Here is a 17,317-nt window from a genome sequence, read left to right on the forward strand (position 1 = left end):
TACCCACTGTTACTCTAAACTCGGAAGTAAATACATTACTCATGAATTAAATTGATAACAACTTGTGTTGAGGTACAATTAAATTCTCGAGACGCAATGTAGAACATGGGGTTTAATTATCCACTGTGTATGGATTTGGAATTTCCCGGCATGAACACCAAACCAGCTGACAGGCTCTGTTGCAGCCTCTGTTCCAGCGGTTGTCCAATGGGTGTTGTCCCGGCGTCCTCTGGCTACCGGCCAACCAGTCAAGGTGCAGCTCGGAGTAGGACGGGCGGAGGAATCTGACTGCGGCGCGCAGGGCAGTCGTTGCTCCGAGGGGATCTACCAGCAGTCCGGCTGGCTGATAGAAAGTCTCTATGCACAGAGTGTGACCGCGAGTCCTCACAAGTCACTCTTGTGCCTGGGAAGAAGCTGGTTCGTTCCCGGTCCAGCACTGCTTCTGAATAAGCTATTCAGGTTGTCGACGAGGGTCCAACTGTAGGGTCCAACTGTCCAACACAAACACAATCTGTGGCGTTTAGCGTGACATAGTCTTGCAGGCATCGTGCTGTCTCACTGCAATACTATACCGCTGGAGGAAACAGTCCATCTGGCCATGAAACTCATTTGAACGTCTAGCTACAGCAACTAACAATATCATGATTTATTCAGGATGTGTGGAATCAGCACGTCCCGGAGACAGCTTCCGAAATTGTGAGCATTCTCTGGTGGTGTCCTGCAGGGCGCCTGTGGGCGTGCGTTGGTGGTATAGTGGTGAGCATAGCTACCTTCCAAGCAGTTGACCCGCGTTCGATTCCCAGCCAACGCAGTGGCGATTGGTTTCAAATGCTGTCATGAGCCTTGGATTGTGACTAGCAAAGCGAAGCCTTTTGAAAGAGCTAAAGCACTGCAAAACGGAATTGAAGGAGAATCTTACAGGGGATTCTGAGCAGTGTCTGCATACACGCAGTCCGATACGGGTGCTGAAAGCTTGAGCTACTCTCAATATCATGCTGCCTTTCCCCGGAGTAAATCTGTTACATTGAAAGAATGCTTCTGGCAGGTTCAAAAAGGGCCCCTTGTTAATTGGAGAAATCAATGATTTCGAATGAATTCTGTATGCGTTAAAAGACAGCTATACACAGAAAACATGCAGGACACTGCTCATGATGTTTCCCGAGCCGAAACACAGTGCGTTTTTCCAAGCCATCTGACAAAGCCCGCCCACTGAAAACTGCAGCAGATCGTGTAAAGACGTTCAACTTTGTAACTACTGCACGCACAGGAAGCAGAATAAATTCCTCTTTTCAAACTGTCAAATGTTTGCTTTGCGAACGCTGCAGGACATCGCACAATCTCTTTTGAATGGGGACAAACGATTTCTTATGGGGCGCAGTAAATACAGACGTTTAAAAAGCTCCACTCATGCCGACAATGCAGCATGAAGAAGCGCAACCTAACATTTGACAGACAAAAGCCGGGCGCCGCTACGAGCAATATGAAATCAAACTGACAGCACACGGCGTTTCGCGCTGACTCAAAAGTGATCTCGACAGACGCTGTTCTCTGCATAACGCTGAAAGAGCTAAAGAGCGTTTCTGTTGAGACGTAACAAGCTCGTTTCTTTCTACCATGATGTCACCATGACCAAATCTGTCTTTAAACACCTTGCTCAGTCTCTGACGAGACTGTCAAAAATTGCTTTCGCCGATTGTATTGCAAACCGGCGGAAGCGGGGTATTGGGAAAAGTTTTCAACTAGCAATAATCGCGCCTCAGCTAAACCTCACAGGCTACGATACTGCCACTGCGCAAAGCTGACGGTTGCCAGGCAACCGCGGGGATCTTATGGAAATCGTTATCAATCGTCTCATGGCATGTCGTTGCTGTAACGCTTCATATTTGCGGCCGGACACTTCCCGCCCCCCAAAGAAAAGAGCGCCAATCAGACAGGCGGAGACCGAGGACTCGCAGAGCAGACGGCCACAGTCGCCGTAATAAGAGCGATTGTGAGTGGTTTTGTTTTCTCTCTTTGACCAGCCCAGCTGTGCCCCACCCGAAGGCAGGGAAGCACAAAAATTGTATGGAACTCATTCATGCTCCTCTCCATGGAAATCTTTAGTAAAAGGCAAAAGATTTGTACGAGATGAAGAGAAACCAGAGTGCGTGGCTGGACAGCTGCAGGAGCCCAGGCTGCCTTCAAGGCCTCTGCCCTGCCGGTCGTGGTTGGCAATGCACCTGGCCTTACAAACGAGCCAGTGGGGCCCGTTCAGCTCCGGGCTCATCGCCTGCGGCTCTCGGCTTACCTGGCAGGGGAGATACCTTGATCAGCCTGTAGTTGGAGTAGTTGGATTGTTTTCTTGTTTTGTGGAAGCAGTGTTTGTTTTGCAGTTTGAGATGGCAACCTTTGGATCCCGCAAGAATGCTGTACGTTTTGAGCTTTTGGATGACCTCTTCATGGATCGTATGCAGTTCAGCAGAAAAGTGTTACAGAAGGAACTTGGCTTTGAACCTCGGCACTTGGATTTCATCTTCGCTCTCCCAGGTCAGAAAGCATTTGAGGTTGTTTTTGCTACCTATTCTCCGTTTGAACAATGTGTGGATGTGTTTGAGGCAAAAAGAGGGAAAGTTCCTGCCCTTGAGAAGATCAACTTGCAGCCTCTGACACAGAGAGAGAGGAAAACGGTGCATGTTGTTATGTTCTCGGAACTGGCAAAGACGGAGGACATTCACACCTGGCTTAAGCAGTACTGCACCGTCCACCATGGAACTGAGGTTAGAGATGTTGACGGTATAAAAACAGGAGCAAGGAAATTCGAGGTTCGCTTGCTACCGGACAATGTCAATGGAGGCTTAAGGCACCTGCCCTCTACAAACCAGCTGGGCGCCTGCAATGGCTATGTTTTTTATGTGGGACAACCAAAGGTGTGTCGGCGCTGTGGTGCTGTGGGACACCTGGCATCGTCCTGCACTGTGAAATGCTGCAAGACCTGTGGCAAACAGGGACATTTAGCCTTTGACTGTTCAATGCTGCCAAAGTGCAATTTATGTGGCTCGGAAGGACACGTTTTTAAGAACTGCCCTCACACCTACGCCAATAAACTCAAAATGAGAAAGGATGAGGCAGTGCTTGTTTCAGCCAAACCGGCCCGAAAAGCCAAAGCAAACAACAAGTCAAACAAAGAACCCTTGTTGGACAAAGAGTCTCAGCCTCCAGCCAGGATCAGTCCTGCTGTGGCTCCGGGGCCGGTGGAAGAGAAATCCACTACGCCCCCACAACCGCAGACTGCACCAGACAAGCACGAGGGTTTGAAAACCCCCGAGAACAGCGAGGACCCCTCCCCCACTCCTGCTCCTCAGAACGAGGGCCAGTGTGGGGCCCCCAGGTGGAGCGGGTCCAGCGACGATACCCAGGATTCAGCGGAGCTGCTTTTCTCAGACTCTGCAAGTGCTACAGATGCCCTCCTCTCCTCCATCCAGTCCATCACGGAGGATCTGCAACAGCTGGTTGGTGAGGGGGAAGAGGAGACTGGTGCATCGGCTCCACCCCTTTCCCCTCAGTGCTCCCAGGAGCTGGACTTGAGGAAAAGGAAAAATGACTCTGTTTTCTCCCCGAGCGAGGAGGAAGGAGAGCATGGCGATGGGGACAGCTGGAACCCCTCCACCCCTCCTTCTACCCCCTTCCTTGAAATGGACTCCGTGAATGCTTTTACTGCTGCCACCCTGATGAAGGCTCATTCAGAGGATGGCTGGCAGGAAATTGGTAAGAAGAAAAAGAAAAAGAAGAAGGTAACTGGTGAGACCGAAGAGAAATGTGTTTTGTAAAGACTGGTTCCACTTTCTTATGTAATATGGCTCTAAACATAATTTCTCATAACACCAGAGGTATCAATGACAGAGTTAAATGCCAGTGTGTCTTTGATTACCTCCAGCAGAGAGAGGGAGATGTGTTGATGTTGCAGGAGTGTGCTTTAGCCTATCAAGAGAGGTATAAAAGCTTTGAAGATAGGTGGGATAAAGGGCCTTCTGTTTGGTCAGGGGACAATAACAACAGAGCCTCTGGCGTGGCCATTCTTTTCAAAGGATGGGCTTTCAAATTGAAAAGTATTCAGAGGGTCATAGATGGCAGGTTGCTGTGTGTGAATGTGGAATGGGGCACCGTTAACCTGCGGCTAATCAATGTGTATTGTCCTACTGACGTGGGAGGAAGGGTGGAGCTACTCAAGGCACTCTCTCCCCTATTGTTAAGTAACACAGACGTGATAGTGGGAGGGGATTTTAATTGTATCTTAGAGCACACAGACAGGCAGTCTAGCTCTCCGATAAAATTGGATTCCAGCTCACTGGCCCTGCAAAACTTAGTTCAAGACTTTAAACTCTCAGACACATATAGATGTATATATCCCACAACAGCAGGATATACATGGTCAGGGAGGAATAGCAGCTCCAGAATTGACTATTGCTTTGTCTCAGAGAGAGTGAAAGCTGTTGGGGTCACTCTTCAGCCTGTCTTCTTCTCAGATCATCAGGCTTTAGGGTGTAGAGTGGAACTCCAGGGCGGGACTGTCTTTGGCCCAGGCCTCTGGAAACTCAACACAAAGCTGCTAGAGAACGAGGGGGTAGTATCCCGCTACAAGGAGAAACTATCACAGTGGCTGTCCTTGCAGTGTCTGTACGGGTCAGTAGGAGAGTGGTGGGAGGAGGTGAAGATGAGGACAAAGGCCTTTTTCATGGCTGAGGGAAGGAAGGCTGCTGCCAGACGGAGAGGAGTGCTAGCCAGGAAACAGAGGCAGCTGCAGCGTCTCTACACGATGCTGCACAGTGGCTTCGATGTGCTCGAGGATATCACCCTTTTAAAAAAGGATATCCGGAGCATAGCCGTTGAAAGTAGTCGAGGAGTGCTGTTAAGAAGCAGAGTGCAGTTCTTGGAAGAAAATAAGAAGTGTACTCGCTTCTTTTTCAGGAAAGTGGTAGGCTCCAAGTCTGTCATGGAAAGTGTAGTTGATGAGGAGGGACGAGAGAGAACAGAGCCGAGTGCTATCCTCTCCTGCACCGAGGCCTTCTACTCAAGACTGTGCAGCTCTACAGAGTTAAAGGATGAAGAAATTCATTTTTTTACCTCAAAGCTAGAAAACGTTTTGAGTGAAGAAGATAGGGAAGTACTTGAGAGGGATTTGACAGTAGAAGAGCTGAGACAGGCTATGGAGAGCTTACAGAAGGGGAAAACTCCGGGTGCTGACGGGCTCCCTAAAGAATTTTATTGCACCTTTTGGGATCTGCTTCAGGATCCGCTACAGCTCCTATTCGAGGAAAGCTATAAGACAGAATTGCTGCCTGACTCCTTAAGAGAAGGCACTATCTCTCTCTTGTTTAAGAAAGGAGCAAAGAATGACATAAAGAACTGGAGACCCCTCAGCCTGTTAGGCGTGGACACTAAGATCCTGTCCAAAGCCCTTTTCCTGCGCCTACAAAATGTAGTGGCCTCACTGGTAGGGAAAGAACAGACTTGTGGGATAGCAGGACGCCTGATGAGCGACAACCTGGCCTTGTTGAGGGATGTCTGTCTGTACTCTGAGGATCGCTCCCTCCCTCTGTGCATTTTAGGTGTAGACCTAGAAAAGGCCTTTGACCTCCTAAACCGGCAGTACTTTACATCGGTACTTGAGCACATGAAGTTTGGCCCCATCATGAGAAAGTGGATTAACCTGCTGTACACAGGTAGCAACAGCAGAGTAATGGTTAATGGCAATAGATCACGCCCCTTTGAAGTCTGTTCAGGGGTGAGGCAGGGCTGCCCATTATCCCCCTTGTTATTCGTTTTGGCTATGGAGCCCTTAGCCTGTGCCTTGCGCCAGGATCAGGCCATTAATGGGATACCAGTGCCTGGAAGTGGGGGAGGAGAGGTAAAGACATCTCTATACATGGATGACGTCACCCTACTCCTCTCTGACAATGCCTCAATTAGCAGAGCTCTGCAGTGCTGTGATCGGTTCTCTTTGGCTTCCTCCGCAAAAATTAACACATCTAAGAGTGAGATTTTTTATCAGAACTGGAGGGAGCCAAAAGAAGGACATGATCTCAGGCTGCAAGAGAAGATAATTAATTTACAGGTGCCATTCCCCGGCATTGTGGCCATTGTCGGTGCTCACACGCGATAAGATAAGGCGGAGGAGAGCGGGGCATGCCCAGCGCCAGACATTCAAGGAGGGGGCAGTGTGAGGTGAGGTGAGGTGAGGTGAGGTGCGACACGCCGGAGCCCCGACGCAGCTAATGCAGAGCAACTGTTGGACTGGCATCGAAAGGACGTGTGCGCACGGAGCGAGCCTTCCCTGCGGCGGAGCGCGGGAACTTTCTCCCACCTCCCGCTGCAGGAGTTGTGTGCGCTGCAGCGGTGCCGAGAGAAAAGCACAGAAGGCAGCAGGCTCTGGAGAGCAGGTAAGAGACGGAGCCTTGTGGGCAGGCGAGCAGGCCCGTTTTTTGGAAATTGCTGAAAAGGTTTGTTCGGTGTGTGGCAGGCGCACGTCGCGAGCTTGCGTGGCGATCTGCCGGTCTGGAGTTATGCAAATGAGGCCGAATTGCATCCCGGGACATGCTGCGAATGCGCAATGGCGACTGCAGATGTGTAGGAAACGGCGCGCTCGTTTTCTCGTTTTGCCCACACTTTTGAGTGTTAGTGTGGCGTGTGAGTGTGCGAAAGAGTGGGCCCAGCAGGAGGCGGTGGCGTGCGGGGCGAGGAGGTGGCCTAGGCTGCGCAATTTGTGCTGTGGGTGCGGGCCTCTTGCAACTTGGTTTATTTGGTTTATTTATGGTTCGCATAAATAAAACCGGAAAAGAGGAATTTATTCTGCTTCCTGTGCGTGCAGTAGTTACAAAGTTGAACGTCTTTACACGATCTGCTGCAGTTTTCAGTGGGCGGGCTTTGTCAGATGGCTTTTAAAAACGCACTGTGTTTCGGCTCGGGAAACATCATGAGAAGTGTCCTGCATGTTTTCAGTGTATAGCTGTCTTTTAACGCATACAGAATTCATTCAAAATCATTGATTTCTCCAATTAACAAGGGTCCCTTAAAGGATGAGTCAAAGTAACGTCTAATCGGATTAGTTTCCTTTGAGCTGGTTCAGAGTTTGCTCAAGAGTTTACCTTTCACAGATGCGCAAAGAAGAATGTTGGGGGTGCATGCTTCAAGGCGCCTTACAGCTGTAGGGAGTGATTTGAGACGATTCGTGGCGTGTGCTCGTTCCCATATACCGTACGCCCCGGGGTGCAGTGCCAGGATGACGTACAATACTGCTTGGGCACGTAACGGCATTATATGCAAGTGCGGGACGTGAGGGTTTTCGTTTGTTCTTTTTGTTTTGCTCTGCTTTGCTTTGTTCCGTGGTCAAGAGGCGTAAGGTAAGTTGTAATCCAGGGAGTACACTGGTGGCAAACAGTCCAAGGTGAGAGGTGAGGTCCAAAGTCGAAAAGGCAGAAGGGGAGTCCAATATCCAGAATAAAAGAAGTAATGGAAAAAACGCCAGGTAGAGCTCTCAAGGAGTAGACTCAATACCAGTGGGAAGCAGGTAAAGATGGTAAAAATAGCACTGCGTACCGCACGGTGGAGTGTGTGCAGGTGGGTTAACTCGTGCGGCGGCGTTTGTTAATAATCACCCGCTGCTGGTGCTGATTAGATTGCTTAAGAGTTGGTCTTAACTGCCTGGCGGTCATGACAAGCTCCTCTTTAAGCTGTGGTTTAGTTTTGCATTCATGTGTTTCTAGAGCAGTTATTTATGGGGGTGGGTGGGTCTTTCACAGAGGCTCAGGACAAATCCCCTGCATGAAAGTCTACTGTGTGCGTTCAAACAGTCACAGGTCAAGAGCCAGGCAGGAGGACAATGGACAGAAGAAGCAACAAACTAAAAATAAAAGAACGAATATGAAAAAGCCACCATCTTTTTCTTTTTGACATTTTCCGACTTTCATGCAAGCCAGGACAAAGTTGCTCGTAGCTACTTGTGGATTCAAATACTCTATCGAGTGCTTTGATGAGTTTTTGCAATTTGATTGTCGTCCTGTCAGCCTGTTTCTGTTTTTTTTTTTCAATCTAGGGATGGAAAGTATGAGGGAAATGATGGAGCAATCAATAACCGCTCCGGAAAAATGGCAGAAAGAAATGGTCCGTCACTAAGGACATTTGTGAAGCAGAGGAGTGACATCACCACAAAGGCGACACATTCTGCTGATGGTTTTGGTGAATAATGATTGAGGCGCGTTAAGAGAAAGGTAGCTGTGTCAGCATGCGTAGGCTGCAAAGGATCAAGCAAAGGTTTGCTCCATGCTGAAAAGAGAAGAAAAGAAGCACAACGTTTCGACTGTGGAGCCTTCTGCGCCATTTTCTTTAGCGGTGATGATGTTTACATTGGAAAAACTGAGACATGCGTCTCTGGGTGGGCTTGAACCACCAACCTTCCGGTTAATAGCCGAATGCGCCAACCGATTGCACCACAGAGACTGACGGCCGCTTGAGCTCCCTACATTTGCAGGTTTATGGTCAAAGAAAACAATCACTTGCACTTCTTGCAGCCGGCAATCTTTTTCCACTGACAACCAAGAAATGGATTTCATCTTTCACAAGCTGTATGGATTTCTTCAAAAACAAGTTATTCCAGAAAGGAAATGAATTCTTGCATTAAACTGAACCAAGCTGTACATGTTTGTCTGAAATGAGACATTCGGCACAACAAGACACGGAGAGAGGCACCGCTGGTATTCAGACCCAGGATCGCCTGCTTACTAGGCAGGCACTTTAAGCCACTAGGGAACAGCGCCAGCAGAGCACAGCCCTTTTACAGACACTTGGACACATCTGTGTTCGGTGTGCACTTAACCTGCTCTCTGAGCCCGTTGCCTCCGTCCCATTTAATAGCAGAACTGACGCCAAGAGAAATGATGAGAAATGGCATTTATCGGGCACTTTTCATGTCCAAGGAGCTCAATGCCCTTGACACCTCCCATTCTTTGGCGACACCATTTTTTCTTTTAATTTCTATACTTATTGATAGAATAAAAACGATATGTCATGTACTGTAAGGGAAATGTCTCTTTTCATGGGGAAAGCTAGCACCAGCAAATGTTGTGTTTAGAAGAAGTGATTTAACATGACACGTGACCTAATTTACCGGAGCAAAAGCTCACCCAGCAAGCCCTGCTTTACTTCTACAGGAGAGAAGTACTGTAGAGTCTGCAAGATGTTCAGCTGGGTAGCTACGTCAGCATGCCTCGGCTGCAAAGGAACAAGTAATAGGTTTATTGCATGCTGAAAAGAGAAGAACGGAAACACAGTGTTTCGGCTGTGAGGTCTTCTCACACCTGAAGAAGCCTCACACCTGTAAAAGGCTCCATGGTTTTCTTTCTTCTCTTTTCAACATGGAATACACCTATTGTCTGCAAGATGTGACAATTTCATGGTGTTTTGGAAGAAAACCTTTTTTCTTTGAATTCAAAATCAATCGGAATTTCAGCACGACACATCAACACTTTTTCTTTTTTAAGGAGATGATATTTTAAACCTGATAAAAATAGTAGGAAACACAAGTTTCTTGCTGTGAAAATTTAGATGGGGAAGTGTACTACTAGTAGCAGTGTAGAGCTCTCTGTGGTGGAGTGCAAGCACATGTTCTATGGGCCAGTGGCGTAATGGATAATGCATCTGACTTCGGATCAGAAGATTGTAGGTTCGAATCCTGCTTGGCTCGTGTGGCTTTTAAACCTCTCAGGTTCCTCGGTAACAGGTTGCTGTCATGTATATGAACTATAGAAAAGCATTTGCCACAACCCGTAAATTAGCACGCAAGTGCGGGCTAGTTAACACAGAACTGTATGGAGATCATCTCCAGCTCCGAGCTCAATTGCAATGAAAAAACATGCAGAACAGAACTGGAGAGCAGCTGAATTTGTGCTCGGTAGGGTGGGGAGGACTCAGCATTGCTATTGTTCTAATTGGCATAAACTGCAGGGAATCTGAATCAGAACATGTCAGTTAGTTCGATCATTGCGTCAATATGTAGGCCACGTTAATATAGAATTATTAGTTTGTCTGTCTCGTCTTTGTATATAGCTGAATGTCCCTGACAATTTCATGTTAGTTTTTAAGAACGACATTGGTGCTAATATATACATATATAGCATATAAGGAACACGTAAAAGTTTAGTCCATGCTGAAAAGATAAGAAAACCGCCACAACGTTTCATCTTGGAATAAATCTTTACTTGTTGTTTTGCAGCCTACCCATTCTGACCTAACTCCTCCCTTGAAATTCCCTAACAGATAAGGGTACGTAACGGCTCATGCGATGCTCAGTTGCAATTTGTCCCAAAACAAACAAGAACAGCAGCTGAGGGTTTGAGTTTGAACATGCACTGTATTAAAGCAGCTTTTATTTCCATTGATAAATGCTAGATATTCCTACAGAGATTCTCCAGGTGTGTAAGCGATTCCTGTTTCTGTTTCTATTTCTGTTTCATATATATAAACAGTATATATATATATGTTACATGTGTCTCTGCAATAGTATAAATGTGTTATACACTATCAGGGGCTGCTTTTTTGTGCACCTCATCTACAACAAGGGATTTTTTTTCATTTATGTTTGTGGACCTTCACCATTTGAGGAAGTGAGTTAGATAAGAAAGTTACAGGTATGATGAGCAATGACTGACAAAGGCACGTACTGCGTATTCCTTACAGAAGTGTAAGCAATTTGTTCTAAAAAACACCGGCTAAAGTCCAACATCGTTAGCAATCTTATTACTTAAACAGAATTAACATCAATAAACTGTAAGGTGCTGGTACATGCGAGTAGATTTGATCTTCTATTAAACAAAAATGCAATTACAGCTCTAAAAGGTCAACCTAGACTTCTGTAACAGATCAGTTCAGATCATCGCTGTTCCTCTGACCTTGTGAGTCTTTGGAATTTTAAAATTGTATTTTGCTTGCCTTTCATGTGGTCTGTGTACAAGTCACTGTGGCGTATGCGGTCCTACACAGCCTTGCTATAGATGTGACGAGCCTCCGCTATGTTGCAATGGAGAACAGGTTCAGTAGGGAGCTGCCGAGAAAATTCAGCTGGAAAGCTCGTTGCAGAAAAGCATCGGTATCTGTGTCCAGCTGCAAAGCGTCCTTCGTGGGTGCTGAAGAATCGATTTCACAGGCTGCGGGTCCAGACGATTTAGAGTGTTAAAGGTCCCAGCGAAAACGAAACGGCGCTGGTCCTTTTACACGCACGCACGCAACCAAATGCAAAGGACGCCGTAGTCGGCAGGATTTGAACCTGCGCGGGGAGACCCCAACGGATTTCAAGTCCGTCACCTTAACCACTCGGCCACGACTACAGCGAGCGCCACGGCCGCTGCCTTCTTGCTACAATCGAACAGGGAGTGCGAGGCGGCGGCGGCGGCGGAGGCAACTTTTTTCAAGTTCGCTCTCCGTTTAAGAAACCTTTTACGCCATACGTGCAAGCACACACACACACACCTCAGAGGACTTAAGGGTGGCTTCAAGTTGGAATGATAAAGTCTCCCCGTTCGGACATGAAAACAGAACGTTCTTAGACAGAAAGCAATCAACAACGGAGACATGTGGACGACGATTTTAGTCACTGCACTTTGAATAGCATTTTTACTCCAGTTACAGGAGATGCACCAATGGCCCTTGACCTACGCTCTTACCAATGCCTTGAACATTCAAACAAAACAGCCCTAAAGTCCTGCGGTTTAATATAACGCTGTTACGTGTCGAGGCAGTATTTGACTCCGTCCTACCGTTGAGACACGGGGCGTACAGATGCAGCTATTCAAAACAAGCGGGCGATACCACATTATTTTGCGGTGCGCTTTACGCAGTCTACCACGAGTTACCGTAAATTCTCCTATAAAACCGCAATTAAAATAATAGTATCCGGAATTTCTGCAAGGTGGAGCTAATAAAGCTCAACCTCTCATGTTTGAGCTGTCGCCATCAAAGTCTTTAACGAAGATATTACTAATAGTATTAATAATGAATGACCTTGGACAAGCTGTAAACTCAAAGTAGTGCCCTGGTCCACATTCTTTTTTTCATTGACCGTCTTTGTAAAAGTAACACCACAGCATTTCGCAATCACGCATTTGTTTCCAATCATGCAAAGTACAGTAATTTTTGAGAATCTCCGATTCACCATGCCTTTCACATGCTCATAAAAGAGATTGATTTAGGAACATAAACATATTACTGTATGCAAACTGTACTGTATACAGTATGTATATGTACATGTATATTTAATGTCTTTACTGTGCCCGTTTAAGCATTGAATATTTATATGGAATTTTACCACTGAAGGGAAATCTTAGTACCTGAGCATAAAAAGAATAGGAGCATACTGTAACACGTGTGAAGGCCATAAACGATATTAATTTTGGAACTTAAACATACAGTATATGGCTGGTCTCGGTACTTTAAAGAAAACATACACACCAGTATTCCATTTCTCCCTAAACATTTTAAGCATCGAAGTCTTTAACTAACGTGATACTGGAGTCAACAAGCTCCGGTACAAGAATTTGATTAAAAGGGAATATAATATGGAATCGCGTATTTAAAGAAATTAATAACGATATAATTATACTCATGTACCGCAACACAAGAATTGTTACATAATGTTTCGTAGGGCTTTTTCGACACTCTTTGTGTGACCTTGCTGGTGGTGCTGTGGGTTAGCTTCCTGACTCCTACATCACATGTTGTGTGTTTGAATCCTGCTGGAGCCGTTACTTTTTTTTTTTAATAAACATTTTTTTAAAAAAATACAATGTTTCCCTGGCTCAGAGATTAAATAAAACTTCACTCGCACCAAACAAATTTATATTTCTAATTATCATAACATGATCAAATTTAAGTCATTTTAATAACAATGAATAGTCACCTAGGCGTTACAATATAAACATTTATATTGATTTAAAACCCATAAATAAAGCTGATACTGTTTAGACTTTTAATTATTTAAAACTGTATTACAGCAGCACAATGCACAATGCAACGTAATAATAATAATAATAATAATAATAATAATCATAATAATAATAATCATAATAATAATTGCTTACATTTATATAGCGCTTTTCTGGACACTCCACTCAAAGTGCTTTACAGGCAATGGGGACTCCCCACCAATGTGCAGCATCCACACATAAATCGCTATCTTTGTCTTCCGTGTAATAATGTTCACCTCTCTGTCCAGCAATTTAACAATAGTAATAATAATGAACTTTATTGTATATGGCGCCTTAAAAGCTGGCTCCTCAAAGCGCTTTACAGGATAAAAACAATAACAACAATACTGTTAGGCTGGGCAAACGATTTTTTTTAAAGAAATACAAAATGAGATATAATGATGTGTTCCGGCTTAGACATTAATGAAGAGCATAACACGTGGGTGGCCAGCGGGAGTGCTGGCTGTGACGGATTAAACCGGTTTCACAGGTATTTTCACAGTAGAAGGGGACCAGATTTCCAGCGAAAGACACCTTCCCCCCTCAAAAACCAAGGAAGTACAGTACTTACTAGTTAAGAAAGCCAGGCTCCTCAACGAAATCGCTTTAACATGCTAATGCGATGGTGTTACAGTCCGGGCGTGGCAAGCTTCTAATGTCAACCCGACTATGGCGAATGGAACCCTTCTTTTATTGGAAGAAAATGAACATATTCTAGTCCTAAATGAATTAATAGCAAACATGGTTTACATAAAAGACATTTTTCCAAGAAAGTTTAGCCTTTGTCACTAATGAAACCACTAAATAAAGACATAAATAAAGAAATCCCCTGGAGCAACATTCACAGGTTAGACAGGAGGTTCAGCTGGACGCTGAGACTACTGCGCTGTGGACACACCTGATCCCAGATGCCGATTCCCTCTGCTGTGACCCAGGGAACCTGCAGTCAGGTAACATTATTTCTCACAACTACCAGGTAGTGAGTGAGATTGACCTGATTGTTCCTGCCTCAACGGCAGGGTTGCCAATACACCCAGTCCCCCAGAAGGGACAGGGAATGAAAGCCGAGCCGGTTTTCTTACAGCCACCAGCTCAGTTTGTCAGTCTGAGTCTGACCAACAGTGGTTCAGCACCAACCACTGGAGCTGGATGGGCAAGCCACCTGACTGTTAGTGCAGAACATGGAAAAGGGGGGTGTCAGAATCCCCGCCTGCACTGACATGGGCCTGGTGGGTGATGGTGAGTTCAAAGACAGTGAACTAGCTATCCCAGTGCTGGGGCAGCTCCCTGAACCCCTAGAGAGGGAAGGGGGGAGCGAGCAGGTGTCCTACACCCACGCCCAGCGAACGATTGTAAACATGCCGATAGAGGGATTCCTCAATCAGGAAGTGTGCAGGGTGGACCTGAACAGTGAGAATGGAGTAACAATCCCAGATCCCTCAGGTGCTCCAGATGACCACTAAGCCAAGGGTCAGGCATGCTCCACCGCTGCACCACCCCCTGCAGGGTTCCTAGAGCACAGGCATGAACAAATCGAAAAAGCAGATGTCCTGGAAATGGAGGAGCAGCATCAGCAGCTGCGTCAGATCTCCTCAGATTTCCAGGATGTTGGTGCCCAAGATGCCACATGGCATACTGAGAAAGAGACCATGTACATGCTGCGCCAACTTAGAAAGGCAACAGTCACTCAGAAGGAGATGACTGGGATCAGCCACCCGAAAAGACTTTTGGGAGGACTGATTGCTGCCGCCACTGTTGTGTGTTTGCTATTTCTGATAGGTTTGCGTGCTACTGGCCCCAAGGAGGCCATAGTACAGCATGGTAACTTGACACTGTACGGTCTGGAACCAGACAACATAAGACCAAACTTGAGGTCGTGGATGCCTTCAGGTGCCACACTATTGAATTGGATAGAAATCCAAGAAACAGTAAGCCCTCAGGAGGTACAGGTAGTTAGTTTGCTTTAATGGAACAAACCTCCAAACCACCCTGGCAGGTGCCCAACACAGGTGTCATGGTTCATCAGGGGGGCTGGGAACAGGAACCGGTGTTATTGTAACACTGCTGCTGGGAAGCTGGATCATGGCTGACAATGTACTCTGAATGCAGTACTCTTACATCAAGATGTACTCCGGGTAGCACAAATGAGTCAAAGTTAGCATTTCAAAAGAAAGGAAGTTACTTCTTCCCCAAATATCTGCCTACAGAGGTATCAGATACTGACAGTGAACTTCCTGATTTGTAATGCCTAGACTGAGATGATGTCTCCTACCGTGTTTATACATACTCCAGATGTTTTTCATCCTGTTTGTTCCCAATGCTGGTTCCGGTATGAATTCTCGAGGAGAAATGTGGACATTTAAGGTTAATGTTCTAATGACAGGGGACATCACTTAACTCTGTTTTGTTTTGAAGGCAACAATGTCTCAGGACCTCGTGACCTTCAAAAAGGGGGGATATGTAGAGGCAATGCTTGTTAATAAGACAGAAATAAGTGTTGCTGTGCTTTCCCAAATGAGGCCCCATCTCTCTCTTCATCTCTGTGGTGCAGCCACAGAGAAACTATTCATGCAGGCTGATTTAAAGATGTTTTCTTTTGATAAGGGACAGCTCCCAAATGGGGATGCACTTAGCTAAGCCTGGCTATCATGATCAATGGTCATCCATTGGCGCCTATCTGTCTAGGGAGTGCCAGATGGACATCTGGATTGCATTCCTAGGTGTCAGGAGTAAGTGACTCATATCTCACCTTGATCAACCAGTCAGGGACTGGTAGGGCAATGTAACCCATGTGGGACTCTGATGCCCATTAAACTTTCAGCCAATGACAAGCCAAAGTTCCTCCAGGTAAAAACAGGCAACAGAGAGCCTGGAGAACTTGAACTTGAACTTGAACTTTATTGCCATATGTAACCGGTACTGGTACAATGGAATTCTTACTTACAGAAAGTCTCTCGATTGTAAAACAAGTGTAAAAAACAAAACAAAGTGCAACCAGTGCATCAAGACAATGTACAAACAAACAATAGACAATGTGCAGGAGAACTAGTAGGACTATTCCAGTAGGAGAATTCTAAGGAGAATTCCAGGGGTGCAAGACAATTCCATGGCAGGACGGCCCAGGAGCAGAAGGCTCCCAAGGGCAGGACATTCTCACAGCACGCCTCCTGACCATCCTGAGACTCAGCCCGGACAACCACGGAACGGCCAGTGTGTCCGAGTGCCAGTACTTTCCTCTGTTCTAAGAGTCGAGAGTGGAGGTTGCCACGAGTAACCAGAGGATCCACCCGAGGTTAGCATCAGCAGCAAGCCTCGTGAACAGGTCGGAACTGTGGACAGCTGAATCACTAATCAGAACAAGCGCTTCATCAGGAACGAACCGGTCCTCTTCCTGACCTGCTGGGACCCACAGTCATCTTTTCTCCTGTGCATAAACTTTGCTAGTTAAAGCCAACACTAACTAGCCGGTCAGTGAGCATCAGCAGCGCACTGTCGCAAACCGCACAGCACAACCTGGCACCAAGCCAGACAGCGCGGATTGGACAGCAACAAGCCTGCAACTGCTTCTTTGAGTCCGCAGGAGATCTGAATCCCCAGAGATTGGATGAGTATTCAACTTCAATGCATTACAGCTCGAGAATTCAATTGTCATCCCAACCAGTTGATACCAATTTAATTCCTAAGAGTTATGTACTTGTTTTGAGTATCCAATGTAGAAGTTATAACCAAGTTCATTTACAAAACGGTCTAAATGAATGATATACTGAACATATGTCCTCTTGATATATGTAACTCTTTGTAACTGACTGAATATATACCTTTTGTATTCTGATAAACCTCTTGATAAGATCTGTTTGGTTTACATGCATATTCTATGTATTAATAAATGTATCCTCGTGTATTAGTACCTATGTGTGTGCGTTGTTTGAGTTATATCGCATGGTTGGATTCTAAGGCCATCCAAAGAATCATTTTATGATTTACTGCTACAATTAATAATTGTCCCAGTTAATGCCCAAACCCTACAGAACTGGTGCCTTCAGAGAGCACGCAACAATCTATACAAGTACGATTCTAGAAATGCTGACCAGATTACGTTTTAAGAAGGAACTGTGCCTCAGGTTCCGCCGAGATCTTAACTCGGATGGCAGGATTCAGAGCCCGGAGTGTGGACTGATGGCGCACGGAGGGTCCACATACTGTGGATCCCGCAGTGATCTTCCGCGTGTTCAAACCGCCAGCGTGTGACTCCCCTGTCCCCGTGACCTCATTACTCTGCTCTCGCCTCTGTGCAGCCGAGCCCGACTCATGGTAAAGTGGAAAAAAAT

At 46.1% G+C, this 17,317-nt stretch overlaps 5 non-coding genes across 5 annotated transcripts; 1 reads left to right on the plus strand and 4 right to left on the minus strand.

Moving 5' to 3' along the window:
* Positions 1-1,658: 1,658 nt before the first annotated feature.
* On the minus strand, positions 1,659-1,800 carry LOC148633723 (U4 spliceosomal RNA). Its single transcript, XR_015933828.1, has one exon. It is a non-coding gene; the product is annotated as a U4 spliceosomal RNA (small nuclear RNA).
* Positions 1,801-2,030: 230 nt separating this feature from the next.
* On the minus strand, positions 2,031-2,147 carry LOC148633724 (U5 spliceosomal RNA). Its single transcript, XR_015933794.1, has one exon. It is a non-coding gene; the product is annotated as a U5 spliceosomal RNA (small nuclear RNA).
* Positions 2,148-8,398: 6,251 nt separating this feature from the next.
* Positions 8,399-8,472, minus strand: trnan-auu (transfer RNA asparagine (anticodon AUU)). Its single transcript has one exon. It is a non-coding gene; the product is annotated as a tRNA-Asn (tRNA).
* Positions 8,473-9,642: 1,170 nt separating this feature from the next.
* Positions 9,643-9,715, plus strand: trnar-ucg (transfer RNA arginine (anticodon UCG)). Its single transcript has one exon. It is a non-coding gene; the product is annotated as a tRNA-Arg (tRNA).
* Positions 9,716-11,272: 1,557 nt separating this feature from the next.
* Positions 11,273-11,354, minus strand: trnas-uga (transfer RNA serine (anticodon UGA)). Its single transcript has one exon. It is a non-coding gene; the product is annotated as a tRNA-Ser (tRNA).
* Positions 11,355-17,317: the final 5,963 nt, after the last annotated feature.

This window comes from Lepisosteus platostomus, unplaced genomic scaffold (assembly GCF_059453375.1).
Source record: "Lepisosteus platostomus isolate fLepPlt1 unplaced genomic scaffold, fLepPlt1.hap1 Scaffold_42_H1, whole genome shotgun sequence".
NCBI lineage: Eukaryota > Metazoa > Chordata > Actinopteri > Semionotiformes > Lepisosteidae > Lepisosteus > Lepisosteus platostomus.